The sequence below is a fragment of the Oryzias latipes genome, chromosome 20, assembly GCF_002234675.1.
Source record: "Oryzias latipes chromosome 20, ASM223467v1".
NCBI classification, from domain to species: Eukaryota; Metazoa; Chordata; class Actinopteri; order Beloniformes; family Adrianichthyidae; genus Oryzias; species Oryzias latipes.
The window spans coordinates 23,741,990-23,757,884 of record NC_019878.2 but is presented as its reverse complement, the minus strand read 5'-3'; the positions used below and the strand labels follow the sequence as shown (position 1 = coordinate 23,757,884).

At 43.9% G+C, this 15,895-nt stretch overlaps 1 protein-coding gene across 1 annotated transcript in view; it reads left to right on the top strand.

Moving 5' to 3' along the window:
- The first annotated feature begins 6,533 nt into the window (after window positions 1-6,533).
- The window catches only part of LOC101174783 (cadherin-20), a 46,441-nt gene continuing 37,079 nt past the window's right edge, over window positions 6,534-15,895 (top strand). The window contains exon 1 of the mRNA XM_023950280.1: window positions 6,534-7,146. The gene's annotated coding sequence lies outside the window, so the exon portion shown is untranslated. The remainder of the gene's footprint in view (window positions 7,147-15,895) is intronic.

Genomic DNA, 15,895 nt, shown 5'->3' with positions numbered 1-15,895 from the left:
GCAGAGCAGACGGAGTTTGTCGCTTCTTGATTGTGTGTTTGCAGATAAAGTGAAAGAGCACTGCAGCTGGGAAGGTGGATAAAACAAATGTACACAGGTGGCGTTTCATGCAGCTCCCCGCTGAGCGCAGCGCTGAAATGCGCTCAGCATGTTTCCACCTTTTTGCTTAATGATGCATGTTTAAAAATACTGGATCTCCACAGCCTGCTCCTGAACATTTCCTTCCAAAAACAGAAAAAAATAAAGCCGCGAGCAGCTACCTCGCCGCCAGGCTCTACCTCCCCGCCCGCCCTCGCTGTCTGCATTTACCCACCGGGTCTAGGCGCCACTGCCGCTCTCACCACCCACCTTTGGCCTGACCTCACTTTCTGAGCAGCCACTGCCCTTCTCTTTCTGTAGGGCAAAGGTGCTATTTTTTTTAAATTCAAGATGGTGACCTTTTCCCAAGGTCAAAGGTCAGTGGAACTTCTGTGGTTGTTGTGGACGTAAACTTGGGGCATGTGTGTGAAATTTCGTGTAAATTGCATGAACAAAAAAAATGTCGTTTTCCTCTCCAAATCTCAAACTTTGCCACCAATCTGTGGGTCTTTTGGCCATCCCATAATAACTAAAACTTCCTTTGGATATCACCGACACGTGCGTTTTGGTTTCGGTACTGGAATTTGGGGGGCTCCATAAGCAATTTTCGTCCCATTCATTTTTTTACGGTTTCGCCCGCTGGGGGGGGGGGGGGGGGGGGGCGTTCACTATGGCCAAAATGTATTTTCGCCGGGTTCTGGGGGAATACAAATTTTGGTGACTTTTTGCACATGTAGCGGGGGTCAAACCTTTGTTAAGATGCAGAAATGAATTTTCCAAGAGCGAAAACAATACAGTTCTTGCAGGCGGCGGCTGCTGCTGCTGCTGCAGGCCATAAATATATTTTCAGGTTTCAAATTAGCTGCTTGTTTTTCCTCCATTTTAATTGCTAAAGACCAGGGATTCCTAATAAGGTTTTTTTTTTCCAACAAATTACAGGCAGAAAAACTTCTCTCTGCTCTTTCAAATTCTCACAGGTCCCTCAGGGGGGTTAATTACAGAAAAGACGTTTTTTTGGAAGTTAGCTGCCCTCAAATAATCTTTCCTGAAGCTTCTTTATTGTTTTTTTTCCTTTATAACAAAATTCTTAGAAAAGCTCAATGATTTTTAAGAAAATCTGCCCAGAGCTAAACCTTGATGAAGAGGATGAAGGTCATCCAGATGCCCCGTTGTCATTTTAAAAAAAAATATTTTTTACTTTTCTCTTTGATAACAGGTAATGGTTCACATCTCAGACTGAAAAACCAGTCAGAGGATTTTTCTTTCAGCTGAGAAATGTCACTATAACTGAACAATGTGAGCTCAGGAGTGGTTTCCTTAAAAAAGCTCTGTTTCTATAGTATGCATGGAAAGACGTCCACCACCCGTCAGCTTCATGACATAAACCGACTTTAAATTTCTTGAAATCACAGACAACAGAAGAATCTGTAGCTGGAGCTTAGGAATAGATGGACTTTATCAGATTCACAGAAGAAACAACATTTTCTATGCAGTTTGGTTCAGAGTGGATATAAAAATATTTACGAAATTAAAGAAAATGTTGGAAAATAAAATATGAACATGAAAGAACTATAGAGATATAGTATGTAATACCAAACTGAAGATGTGCAGCAATATATTGCACTGCTGGAGCAACATGGAGGAGTGAGTATCATGATATGTTCAGCAGTAAACACAGGTGAGAAAAAAAGTTTAGCTAAGAATGACTGTGATAAAACTCCCAGTAGTAAATAAAATGTTTAATAAGATTAATGCTTTGATTTTTTTTATTCGGTGAGAAAAGACTTTAAATCTTCCCTCATAGGCAGAAAAACTGCCAAAAAAATGTGACTGTTTAAAAGTTTTGCTTAAAACCGCCACGACAGCATCTTAGATTGTTGTAATATTTGAATGTCCAGATGTGTCTGGCTCCGCCCCTGTGGTCAGCGGGGGTTTGGCCTCAAACACGCCATGCTCCGAAGAATCAGAAGACAGAGGAGATGACTTCTCCACGTCTGCAGGAGTCGGATCAGCTGCACAGCCTTTGTTCAACCCTGGATGCTGGCTTTGATTCCCCTCCTCGTGAGCACAGCGCATTAGTACCGCTCCCGGGGGGGGGCAGCATCCCCACACCTGCATGATATAAATAAATTCAAGGCGGCGGCGAAGCACAGACACCCTGGGTCATGCTGGGAGATGTGGAGCAGACTGACAGGATCTCACCCACAAACAAAAAGCCAATTCTCCTTTTTTCTTGAAGCTTGCCGGCTGACAGCTTGCTCCTTTTCAGGTTTGTAGGGCTGACAGTGGAACATCTGATGACTAACTGCAGAACGGCGCCGTAATCAAAGACGCCCGTGTCCCATCAGACGCTAAGATGCCTTCCAGCTATCACCTCCAGAGCAGCAGGAGCCTTTAGTTGAGCAGCTCTTCCCCCAAATTATTCATATCAAGCCAACGTATAGAGAAGTGGGAGCTTCACATCTCCAGAAAAACCCTCAGTGCTGCCGACAGCTCCACTCACTGCAGGGACGACCTGAATATTACGAGCCCCCGCCGTTCCACCGCCACCCTTCATCAGCCGAGTACACACTCCTCCACCGCACGGCGATGTACTACTGCCGACAGGCGTCAAATCAAAGCAGACGACACGCAGGTCAGGAGGTCAAAGGGTGGCAGGAAGTTGGCTGAAGCCTTTCCTGCTTGCAACAAACCACAAACGGACAAAAAGGAACAACAGTTATGATGAAGAACCCGGAATGCAGATCCTGAGTTATAGTCTGATCATAACGACATGATTCTGTTCTCATCCAAGGACTTTAATAAAAGTCGTTCTCAGTGAGTCTCACTGGCAAAGGACTAAAATATTGTCCCTTGTTCTAAGAAAATTCCTTCTCCAGAGCAAAGGAGTTCAGAGTTTGGACGGTCCTCCACACTAAACCCAGCACACATTTCCAAACTTCCTCATAAATCCTGCTTCTTCAGATTCACGCTGAGGCTGCTTTTTCTGCTCCAAACACACAGATCTCACCGTTTCTCTGGTTCTCCATCGGGTAGTTTGTTTTCACCGCCTCACGGACAAAACGACCAGGTAGACAAGCCTTCAGGTGAGCTTTGACGTCTGCATCAAACACATTCATGCAGATGAAGCCAAACTCAGGCTGCCAACCACAAACTCACAGTGATTTCAGCAATGTACAGGTGTGCAAGACAGGTACAGAAAGGGTTCTTGGTGTAGCTGCATGTGGAGGCATCAAACGTAAAGCTGCAGAAATGACCCAAGGCAAGCTGGATTAAACCAGAGATGCAAAGAGGGAAAAACCTTAAACTGGTCTCACTTCCTGTTTCAAACCAAAAAAGCCTTTCAAGAATGGTCTGATTCAGCTGCACTTCAAAAAAGAAAGAAAATAAACGACTCAGAAATGCAAAGGTCTTCTAAAAATGTGCAAAAACAAAGAGGTTTTTTTTAAGACTAATTGCTGCATGCATCAACAGTTGGTTGAAGACAGTACATCAATAGATGAATCATTCAACCGTGGTTTTTATACGTGTGCCCTTTTGTCAGAAACCATTTCCAATTACAGCCTCCGGGGCGATTTCAGAGGAACATGAAATGCTGCTGTTTATTATAGAAACCTTTGTTTTAATCAATTTGAACTGACTCACGCTTTCCCAGCATAGAGAGACAATTTTGAAAAATATTCTGATTCATTCTGCACATGGAAATCAATCTTAGGGTCGGTATAACACATGAGAAATAGAAAAATAGAAATAAAATTAGGGGATTTCTCGTCATTTTTCTGTAGATCAGGCTGTAGTATGGGATGGTGATCACTTCCTCAGTCTTTAAAGTTGCAATCCCATCATCTTTTGATTTATTTTCAAAGCTTTCCCAGTGGGGAGTTGTTGGGGGGGGCTTCCCCTTTCCCAGTGCTAGGAGCTCAGTTTTCACCCTTTTCCACTATCTTACAGCCCCTCACACCCCCACCCTAACATTACCAATGCAACAAAAACGGCGAGCAATATTGGAGTTTTCCAGCCGTCCAGTTTAGATTCAGAATCCAGCTCAGACAAGGAAAACAAAGACCTTCATGTTTGCCCGACAGTGGACGCATCAGAATGGAGCAGAGCAGGGAGGTTGTGGCCCCGCCCAGCGTATTTCAGTGTGGTAGGACCGTCCTGAGATCATTGCAGGACTCCTCTTCAGCTCTTCTTTGGTATTGTTCTCTATGTGGTTTAGTCTACACTGATGCTACTGTAATATAGACAGCCAAACATACTGGTTCCCATGACGACAGCTGGACTTGAAGATGGATCCCTCAGGCAAATAATCCCACTTATTAAATAGTTTGCCTTCTATTGAGGCTCCAGGGAGTCCCTATTGATCGACCGTATGACACAGACGGAAGCAGATGAGGAGCTTTTCAGAGGATGGAGTTACGCTGCAGAGCATTTGTTCTTCATCCTGCAGAAACCTTTTGGTGTGGAGCCAGGCAGGCAGCGGTGGTACCATCATGGCCTGCATCCGGATCAATAGCAGGCAGAAGGAGCCGTGTGGCTCAGCAGATGAAATGTGGTGTGGACTGCATGTAAAATCCTCTTCATCAATCCCAGCAGATGAAGAACTTCACACGCTTCTCCTGGCTTCATGTTCTTCTGGAACATCATTTAACTCCCTGCCTGTTGTCAATCACAAGTCAGATGAGATCGCTGAATGTTCTTCGTTCTCCTCCTTTCCACACAGAAGATGGGAAGTCAAACGCTTGGAAAATAAATCTGAATTGTGCAGCAGTTACCCGTCGTTTCTGTTCAGGAACAACAGACACACGCAAACCTTTCCTCTGCAGAGCTGAGTGGAGGCAGATAGTCCGCTTCTGTCAGCGCCGCGGCGGGAAAGCAGAGGGAGAATTAACACGTCTGAGCTTTCTGAGTGGACATGTAATAATGCAGGTTTGAAAGGAACCTTGTGGGGTTTGATGTGTGAGCTGAGGAGCGCGAGAGCCTGTAATTACCATCAAAAATGAGTTTTAAAAGAAAAAAGAACGTTTATTTTTTAATATTTATAATACAATTCTACAAAAAGAAACAACTACGTTTCTAGATCAAATGTTAAAGATGTAAAAAGACCATGCCCACAATGCAATTATCTTTGGCTTGCATCCTCTGCTGATGCACTACAAATCCCACAGTGCACTGCCAAGGTCTGTGTGAACTGAGACCCGCGAGCCAATATCTTTCCAAAATATGGTCATATTTAACTGACATGTTTCTACAGATGAAAAACAGTTTCCTGCTCTGTTTTGATTAAGCTCATTTTTTCTGGAGGATGCTGTCTTACAATGTCAAGCTCTGACCCACAAGGGGGCAGTGCAGCTCACCGCAGGGCGGGTCATCACTTTGAAACCTGCAGAAATTCACAAATATGTCTGTGTTACTTAGAAAGGAGAAACCAGAGCCGATGGACAACAGATCTGGTCCTCGTCACAAAAGACTTTATGAAAAACAGTGTTGGGTAAATAACTTCTAAATAGTGATTGTTTACTTAGTTACTGGATTGAAATTGTAATTAAATTACTTTACTCATTACTCGTTTAAAAAAGTAATCTACTGCTCGTTACAGTTTTCCTCTCATATACAGATTCTCTGGCGGGTCTTTGCTCTGCTGTTCACCTGCTGCTCCTCTGGGATGAGAAGAGTCCATATTTAAGGCAGTTTGGACAGCAATGCGACTGCAGCAATGAGGGCAAGTCTGGACTTTGACCCATCCCCAATCTGAGCGTGCATGCGTGTGCGCCAGTCACCCTTTTTTATTTTTAATTAACCACCGTTTTGTTTCAGTCAACTGAGAAGAAATGTCAGAGCCTGGAAAACCTAAGTAACGATGCAATGAGTGTAATAAATTACAGATATTTGAACTTACAAAAGTAATTAAATTACTGTAAAGCGTTACTATGTAATCGGTTACCCCCAACACGGTTAAAAACCAACGGCGGATGAAAGAAAACCCGTGATTGTGAAGCTTACTTTTAAGGAACTCCTTCATGGAAAACAGGAATATGGAAGAAAAAACACACGGAATAGATTCAGACCAGAGACAAAGTCATGACTTCAATCAGAGAGAGTTTTACCAGCCACGGGTTTGCTGAAAATAAGATTAATTTTCACGTGGGGCGTCTGCATTCCTGTGAGGATCGTGCATGTGTAACCTGGGTGTGTAAGGGGGCGTCTGTATGAAGGGGCGCATCTATTTTTACCAAATAAGAGGGACATTAAGGTCATTTGACCAAATATGATCCAAGTAGTGGATATTTGGGGGTTTGGCAGACCAGCTTGGAGGAAACTCTGAAGTCTAAATAATAAAGCAGGTTGAAGGCAAACATTTATTTATGAAGAACGAGATGTTTTCATGCATACACTCTGGTCCCGCCGTGTGTTCATGATTATTTCATGAGCGAGTTATCTTGCGAGCAGGACCGCGGCGCGTTTGTCACGGACGCTTCACACCGTCTACCGACACAGCCCTGCCAAGCGCAGACTCTACAAACATAATGGACTGTCAGCTCGGTCTTCAAAGGTCTGATTGAACCATTCAAGGGGGTCTCAAATGCAGCGAGAGGGGTCACGGAAGAAAAACTGGAGAAAGTGAGTGAGACCAAAGGGAGAATTCAGAGTCCTGCGGGTTAATTCTGAGGCTTGCAGCTACAATCTCCATGTCTAAACATTCATGAGCCTGGAGGGGGCAGAGCGACAGAGGGAAGCTGAATGGATGGAGCAGCTCAGCGCTCAGACACGAGGCAGAGCTGCAGTCTGACTCGTCTGCACAGCTCTGAGGAGGTACAGCGAGGGAGGAGGTCCGCCTTCACCTGAAGATTACCGTCTCACACCTCCCTCACCCTGAAGCCCAGTCCATCAGGGGAGGTGTCACCTCCGGCTCTTTTTCTTCTCGGCACGATCAGGAGGACTTCTCTGTTGGAAACGGCCAGATTCATCAGGAAAGAAGGGGAAGTGATCAGAGAGGAAAAAGTGAGGAACCTGCTGGTTTTGGGGGGGGAGATTCAGATCTGAGCTTCAAGAACAGCAAAAAAAAAGGTAAGACTGACTTTATTTACTATTTGATGTGAGAAAAACTAAAAAAATAGCAGAATGACATGTGGTGAGATGAGTCAGAGCTGAATCTGAGGAAAGGGAGCTAGAAAAACAGGAGAGCGGGGGAAAGTTGGGCTGAGAAAGACTGATGAAGGAGGTGGGGGGGGGGACGCCGTAACCACAGCAGCTGACATGAGGAAGAGCCAACCACGGACAGCGGCATTTCTATTTTTCAGCCTGACTTTGACACATCGCTGCCCTGCCAAGTCCCCCCGCCCCGTCCCCCAGAAACAAAGACTTCTTTGTGTAGACCTGAGACCCAATTCATTAGTGTGTGCCCCCCCATCACCACTCTGCCGGCTCGGTCCTCCTGGTTTTCATTTCAGTGTCAGTCCAGTTGGATCTTCTGCTTTTGCTTCCTCTCCTCACAGCAACTGATGTTTGTGGTCATTTACTGCAGCTACTTCAAAGCTAAGGTGAGGATTTTAGATCACCTGTGATTGGATGACGGTCACATGACTCCTCACCTCTGAACTCAGGCTGGTCTTTTCCTCTTTTTGGTTGTCACCGTCTGAAGCGTTGTTGGGGTGTCCAACCTCAGATTGAAGATCGCAGGTTCAATTCCCACCTTGCCTGCACATATGTTGATTGACGTGTCCTTGGGCAAGACACTAAACCCCGCCTTGCTCCTAGGGGTTGAGGTTAACCCCATCCCTGTGTAAATGTGCGTTTATGTGTGGCTGAATGTGACTGTAAAGGGGCTTTGGGGCTTAAATCAAGGTAGAATTACACTATGTGCCATTGTTCATGACATCATCTGTGACATCATTGATCGTAGTCCTTCCCCAATAATGGCAGTTGGGCGGGACCGTCAAACATGACACTTGAGACAGTTACGAAGCTGATGATTCAACAGGTAGCTGTCAATCAAGCGGTTCCTCCCTCATTTGTTCAAATTGAAGATAAAAGGAAATGAGGAAGTCAGTAAAGTAACTTAATTCAGCGGCGACAGGCAAACAGTATCTTATTTCTGTAGTGAAGGTAAGAGATGGGGCAGATGGGGGGGGGGGGGGGGGGGTCTGTCAATAATACAGTCGTAATATAAGAATGTCCAAAGTGAGTTGAATGACTTAATCTTCACGTCCACACATTCTGTAGTGAATGTGAGCGGTCACTTGGTAAAAAACGGTTACTTTTGTTTTCACACTTGTTTCCTTCTGGAGGTTCAGAGCTTCTCTATGGACGTTAAAATCCACCTCCCTAAAGCTACGCTGGACATGTCCTTTGACGTCACGGTAGAAATGAGAGGAGCTGTGACACGCAGAAACCTGGAAAGACTAGTGATGGAGCTGAAGCTGTGGTTTGGACGGAGTGGAGGTACGACAGCATCTCCGGCCTCAGATGAGCCATCAGAGTTTCTGTTCCACAGGAACCAGCGGTTCAGCTCTGATGCCCACATCCACACTCCAGACAAAGTCCTCACCTCTTTAGGTAAAAGGCTGGAATGAGCTTTATGAGGCCCTCATTGTTTCCAGGATGTGAGACGCTGTGGTGAAATCAATCTCCATAATGGAATGACTGACTGCAGGGCTGAGCAGGACTTTATGATCTAGCAGAAGGCGCCTTTGAGAACGAGCAACAACAGGTCTCTGCCAGCTTTGTGGATGTCTGGGAAACCATGAGGTGTCAATCATCACAAGGTGGCAGGTGTGGGGGGGGGGGGGGGGGGGGGGGGGGGGGGGGGGGGGGGGCAGAGGTGTTTTCTTGATGCTAGCCTTTCACAGTTCCTACAACAACTTTGGGGCTACCTGTAGTCCCCGATCAGATCATGGATCTTTTGGTACCTACCGCCCAGAAAAAACGAAAAAGAACACTTTCTATTTTATATATCATCTGATGTGAAAGGGGTCCCTCTTGCTGAATATCAATACCCTTGTGTGCCACATGCCTACGTCCACTACGTTCTTAAACGGGCTCCCCCAGCCGGTAATATCGCCAGTACATAAATAAACAAAAACAAATTTCTCTAGAAAAAAAGGAAAGGAGCCACTGTTAAAACGTCAAAAAAAAGGAAACAGAATTTATGAGACAATACCAGGAATCCTAGTAGTAGAAATGTGGATGTATTGTGTCATTCCCACACGGCAAAACCAGTTTTCAATAATGCACGGTGACCGCTCTCTACTGTTATGAAGATGCTGCTAATTAAGTTGCTTCAAAGGTGGGTTCACATATAATTTTATTATTTTTTATATACTGTATTAACTAACATATCAATAATGAGTTATTTATATTTAGAAAGTATCAGCTTTATTCACTGCTGTATCAATTCATTTTGCATTTATGTTGAATTTTATTAGTCGCTGAAGTTGGCATACAATTTTCCCTTAATCCTCCTGTTTGATGCTTAAGGTAAAAGATATACTACATTCAAATGTGTTCTACACAAAATCTGTTGTTAAAAAAAACTTTAAAGCAGCTGCAGATGTTTTACGGAGGAGAATTACTCAATAAAAGAAAGTATTTTTTTTTATAGAAATGAATCTTGTAAAAAAAAAAAAAAAAAAAACAGCACTGAGAAAATTCTGGATCAAATAATCCTGCAAAGCCACATCCTGGAGAAATCCTTCAGTTCTTTGGGACTGACCATCCACCGGTCTGCTGCTCACAACCACCTTTGAGAAAATATTCACTTTTCAGCGATGACCCTCAGGGAACAGAGCTGCTTATACCAGGACTAAGGAAAAGCTGCAAATGTTTTCCAATTGATTTTCCGTTTTCACTCCGACTCGGCCCCAAAACGGACAGTCAGGAACTCACAGACCAAATATCTAAGGACGCTGAAATGGATTTCATGACAAACCAGCATCAAACAATCATACAGGGGCTACTGAATTTTTGGTCAAGCCAATCCAGAACCACCAAATCCAACCAAATGACTGCATCTCATCAGTGGAAGAAATGTAAACAAAGTGACCATTGGTCAACACTGAAACACTCTTCCACTGAAGCCCAAAGCAAATGTGAGCCTTCAGTTACTGCAGAAGACTTTCCCTCCGTTTGAAACTGGATCCCCTTCTAAAGGGGGGGGTCGAACAGAAAACTGCAGCAGTATGTCAGTCATCTGTGCATTCAAAGCTTCAATGATCCACTGAAGCAAAGAGGAGAACCACAAACCACAACATAGCATCCAACAACCCTACGGGAAGAACCAGAACCCACAGCGTTCTGCTGCTCAACAGCAGCGTCTGTAAATCAGATTAACATCTCGCCTGACAGGTGTTTCCCTCGTTTTTGTTTATCACGTCCTGGCTGTTCCAGGTTACTGTAGAAGAATTAGATGATTGTCTCGATCAAATTTGGAACAAAATGCAGTCAAATGAAGCAGAACTGAAACTGCAGTCAAACAGTTTTTGTGGAACAAATGCAGGATATGATGGTCTCAGTTTGGCCATGTGAGAACGGTGTATTCTCAGGGAATGACATTGACAAGGTTATGGTTTGGCCACATGGAAAATTTGCTTGTATTCACATGCTTTGCTCATAAACCCCATAATGAATTCACCTGACGCATATTTGGGGCAGGGTAGTTGATGCTACAGGCTGTGGAGAGTAGACGATGTGGAGAGTAGGTTTTTCTGGTTTTGGAGAGCTCAACAAAGGCGCCGGCGAGAACGCCACCGTGTCTAAGTTCATCAGATCTTTCAGATGGTCTGATACCCGCGCTTATCCTTTTCCAAGCAAAGTCCTTCTTGTTCTCATCTCCATACATAAACATCATGAAGTTCAGAACGACCACAAACGACAACGATGAGCTTCAGACTCCACCTGATGACCACGCCGTTTCCAAGGACTTCCTGATTGGTTGAAACGATGCAAATTTTCAGGAAATTCAAAATTTAAAACATGAAAAATTAACACTGCACAAGATAGTTAATAAAAAAGAATAGGTTGAATGAAAAAAAAAAAAAGGTTTCAATCATGTTTTTTGTGTTTTTTACCATATTCTTTTAGTATTTTGTAGTATTTTTCTAAAGATGGAGGACATTAATTTATAGAAAATTAAGATTATAAACGGCATTTTTCAATTTGGGACGTAGAAAATAATGGGAATATTGGAAGATGATGGGAAGTGGGGGCGGGACTGCTCAGCACCCTCCACTTTGCAGAAACTATGTCCTTGAAAAAAATGTTTTTTTATTTTTGTATACAAAGAGCATAATCTACACTAAAAGATCACTGGGAACGCTTTGAAATGGATCAAAAGAAAGAAATAACTCCACCAATAAAAAATGTTTATATCCAGTAAAATTTTTCTAGTTTCTAAAGGGAAAATCTGATCATCTTTTAAAAAAGTTTTTAAAATGTGTTTATGTTTCAGTGGAAGTAAAAGTGACAATCATCAAACCATGGTCCATACAGACCATCATGCCTCGTCACGCCTGGACCGCCATTTTCCTCAGTTCTTCCCACACAGAGGTCAAACTGAAAGCATTCTTCTTTTTCATACGGGTGTCATCCGTCTGGTTCATGAAATACGACCTGTGGAAAAGTTCCCCAGCTCCTCCCTGAACCCTGACTCCTGATCTTCAGGTATCACATTCCCCCCACCCAACAGGTGTCTTGTGGGAGATGATAGGGGCGGAGTCACCCTGCCACGGGGATGAAAGAGCAGCTCCTGCATTTCACAGGGGCCTCATCATGCAGCTACAAGCCTCTGAAGCTGAAAGGGAAGTGCGGGCAGAATCTGAGCAGCGCCCGAGCTGATCACAGTTTAAACTGAAGCTACTGCTTTGCTTCGTGTCCCGAGGCGTCGGATCGATAAAGCTAGAGCGGCGCAGGCACAAAAACATGGTCAGAGAGGCAGAGACTGCTGTTTATCCCAGGTGAAACAATAAATCTCTTCCCTTCTGACCAAGCACACAGCTGCACCCTGATCAGCGCAGACCTCCTATGGTCTTTGTGGTTCTATGACATAACATCTACTGGGCTTTCCTGTGTTTTTGGTCGCTGAGGATTGAATGAAGGCAGGAGGTGAATGTAAATGACCGTTCAGTCGATAAAGAGCTGGACGAGGAGGAAGACAGATAAATAAAAGAGAAAAGTGAGCAGATGGTCAGAAACACCAGAGCGAGTTGAACATATCATTAGGCAGATGTTCGCAAACACGTCTAATCTAACAAGCTGCAAGCGTAGCCGGCCTGGTGGCGGCGATGCTTCACACAGACAGACGGTTGTTCTGATGTGATTTTACAGCAAGATAAGGTAAAGTTCACAGAAATATTTCAATTGTTTTCCTGAAATGTTGTTTCAGGAGCTCTAAAAGGTGGACTCTGGTTCATGTTTGCATGAAAACTCAGATGGCATTTCACTGAAGCCAGATGTATTCAAATGAGGCAACATCCCCGCCCCCAACAAATGTCAATCTTGGTCAAACTCAGATCCGTCACGAAACACATCAATCGAAGAAAAAGCCCCTTCTGACTGAACGGCTCACTCTCCCCCCGTCTGCCTCTGCCAGCCTGATCAGGACATTTTCATTAAAAAGAAAAAAGAAAAATTTCTTATGCCGAATTTTCTGTTGGTTTTTATCTCTATAGCAACTGTTACGCCCCCTTTGTGTCTAGGGGTGCTAGGGGCGGCATAACATAAAAAGTAAAGGTTTGGCTACTGAAGTTGACTGTAACAAAAAACACCAAACGAATGTCTCCATAAAATAACCCAATTTATTTACAAACAACAACCAACAAGAACTAAAAGTGAAGCTAAAAGGCTTCAGGGTGAACCCAGGCCAAAACAACAAACAAAACCCGAACTAACTGCAACATGTAATCTTACCTGCAACAAAAGAAAAGGGAAATCAAAGACAGAACGCTAACCTCCCTAACCTAACAAAACCAGGAGAAAACATGTACTAAACAAAATGGCGGTTCACCCCTACAGCTTCACTTAAACAAAATCATAAACCAAAGGACTAAACAAAGTGGGCACAGACAAAACTACAAACTACAAAGAACTACAAAGTGCAACACAAACTAAAACAAGTGGAGAAGACATAAACAAAATGGAGAAGAGGGCCAAGCAGCAGTGGAGGCTTTTGCTGCAAGGCACCCTTCTCACCGACTGGATGTCCAAATGGTGCTTTTAAAGCTGCCTCCACCAGCTTGTCCAAATTGAGGCCACACCTTCATGCACCACACCTGCAAATAATCAGACATACAAACAAAGATCCACAAAACACAGAAGTCCCGCTCTGATAAAGAAATAATACACAATAATACACAAAACACAGAACAAACCAAAACCAAATACGGCCACAGCCGTAACAGCAACCATTTAATGTGTTGGTCTCCTGGGGTTAATTAACAATTTTTAGAAGAATCTGCAAAAGTAAAATTTTGGATTTTCTTGGCAACAGAGGGTTTTTGTTAATCCCGCCCACATTCCATGTGTCATATCGCTTTGTTCAGCATTAGCCCATGATTCATGTGTTCGATTTTTCACCATATTCTAGTGAAAAGTGTGCAAGCAACAGGGGAACACCAGTTTTGCTGGGTAGCCACGCTAACGTCATTCAAATCTACAAACTTTATGTCCAGTCAATTTTCCCCCCAAAGTAGCTTCTCAATGATGCTCGAGGAGTTAGGAGGTGAAAGATCAAAATCCCTAGAAAGAATTCAAACGTTTTACTGTTTCAATCTTTGGACTGCTTGTATTGCCATGTTTTTTTTCCTCCATTCGTTCCCTTGTTTCTGTTTGTGTTCATTCTCTGTTCTAAAAGCTTTCGTTATTTTTAGCAGGTAGTAAAGGTGATCTTTATGGAATATTCAAGATGTGGGCCTCTTCCCGAGGTCAAAGGTCAATGAAACGCCATTGGTGATTGTAGACTTTAGCAGAAAACCTGTGTGTGAAATTTTGTGAAGACCACTTGAATAAGTTCTTGTCTCCCAAACTTTATTAAAATCTAAAAAAAGATTGTCAAATTTCACACTTTGCCACAAAATTGCCACAAAGCCGTGGGTCCTGTGGCCATCCCATAATACTTCCTTTAAATATCCCAATGTGGGTTTTGTTTTCGTCGGTTGGAATTTTATTTGTGAAAACCCATAGAATATTTTGGCCCCATTCATTTTTTTTGAGTGTTTCTCCGCTGTGATGTCACAGTTTTCTGGAAGGAGTCGTTCACTGAGCCCAGAATTCATTTTCACCAGGCACGTGCACATTTTGGTGACTTTCATTTTATGTGGTGGGAGTGACATTTTTGCTCAAAGGTGCAGTAAGAAAGAAGAATTTCAAAACCAATCTGGTCCTTCAGTCCATGACGGCTGCAGGACAGAACCATAATTCTTGTTTTTAATATTGTGCTCATCTAAGGCTGTGTCCAAACTAAAGGGCTGCGTTCTTACTGGCTGCATTTGAAGGCTGCTTACGTCACGGCGCCGCCACAAGTTCTGTCCAAATTCAACGACTCCTTCAAATGTGGCCAACGAGTACGCTCCTCTTTTCCCCGATTTCAAGGATTGGTGTGGCGTTTCCTTCTAAGCTGTCCATAACCCAAGATGCATTGCGGCCAAACCAGGAGATTTTTGACAACAATGGCGGCCTGTGAAGCGGGACCCAGAGTTGGAAATAGTTACAGCCCTCGAATTTGGACACACCCTATACGTCAACTTCAAACAACCTATTATTTAAGATAATTTAAAAAAAAAAAACAGTTTTGTTAGAGTTCATTCATTTGGTCACTTTAATACTCAAACCTTCAATAATAAACAGATGAGGTATTAGAAGATGAAACATAATTAATCATAAATAAATTAATGTATCTTGTTGGCTCCCTCCTAAATGAAAGGTGGGACTTCTCCACCAACTGACTCCTGAGCTGCAGCGCGTCGCTCAAACGCCGGCGGGTCTGAAGAGCCGGAGCCGTTTGATGGCGCCACACCACCGACGCCTGGTTGCAGTGGCGGGTGGGAGTGGAGGGGTGGAGCACCCTTCACCCCCACACACACTAACCAGGATGAGCCGTTTGATCTTCCTCTACCCAGGTTCAAAAGAGATCAGCCGCCGTCAAACCCCTCCCCTGAAAAGACCTGGACCCCCCCGTGTCAGTGCGTTTTCGTTTGAAATGAGATTACCTGTGTCTTCTTTGTGAGCACTTCCAGATGAGACGGAATGGGAAATGTGAAAGAGCGGAGTTTGTTATCGGCGTCTGCAGGAACAGAGTCATCTGAGACGATGGGCGCCAGCTTTGCTCAGAGTCTCAAAGACAATTGTGAAGAAGAGCTCAGTGCTGGATTACAAACAGTCACGGCCGAGCCGCAGCAGATTCAGGTCACTCTGGATTTCAACACTATTTACCCAGAAACTCCTGTGATCAAATGGATGGAGCTGGAACACAACACTCTGCTAAAAACAACCAAAGCTTTAAAACAGAAGATGAGCAGAATCACTAACAAGGAAAAAAACAATAGAAACATGTCAATAAAACCAGTCCAAAGACTGAAACAGTAAAACATTGCTTGAACAGTGACTGTAGCCAGGAGAACACTGAGTTCTGTCATGAACACCATTACCCAGAAGTGTATCAGAAAACTCCAGTAAGCAAGCGTGACGTCATCCATGAAAAATGGTTCACCTCTGGCTCCAACCAAATTAGGTCCAATCAGTTGCCATTTTTTTTGCAATACGCGCGCCGCCATGTTGGACCCAGATGACATCAGTGAGCAGTGATTGGCCCGAGTCTGTCTAATCA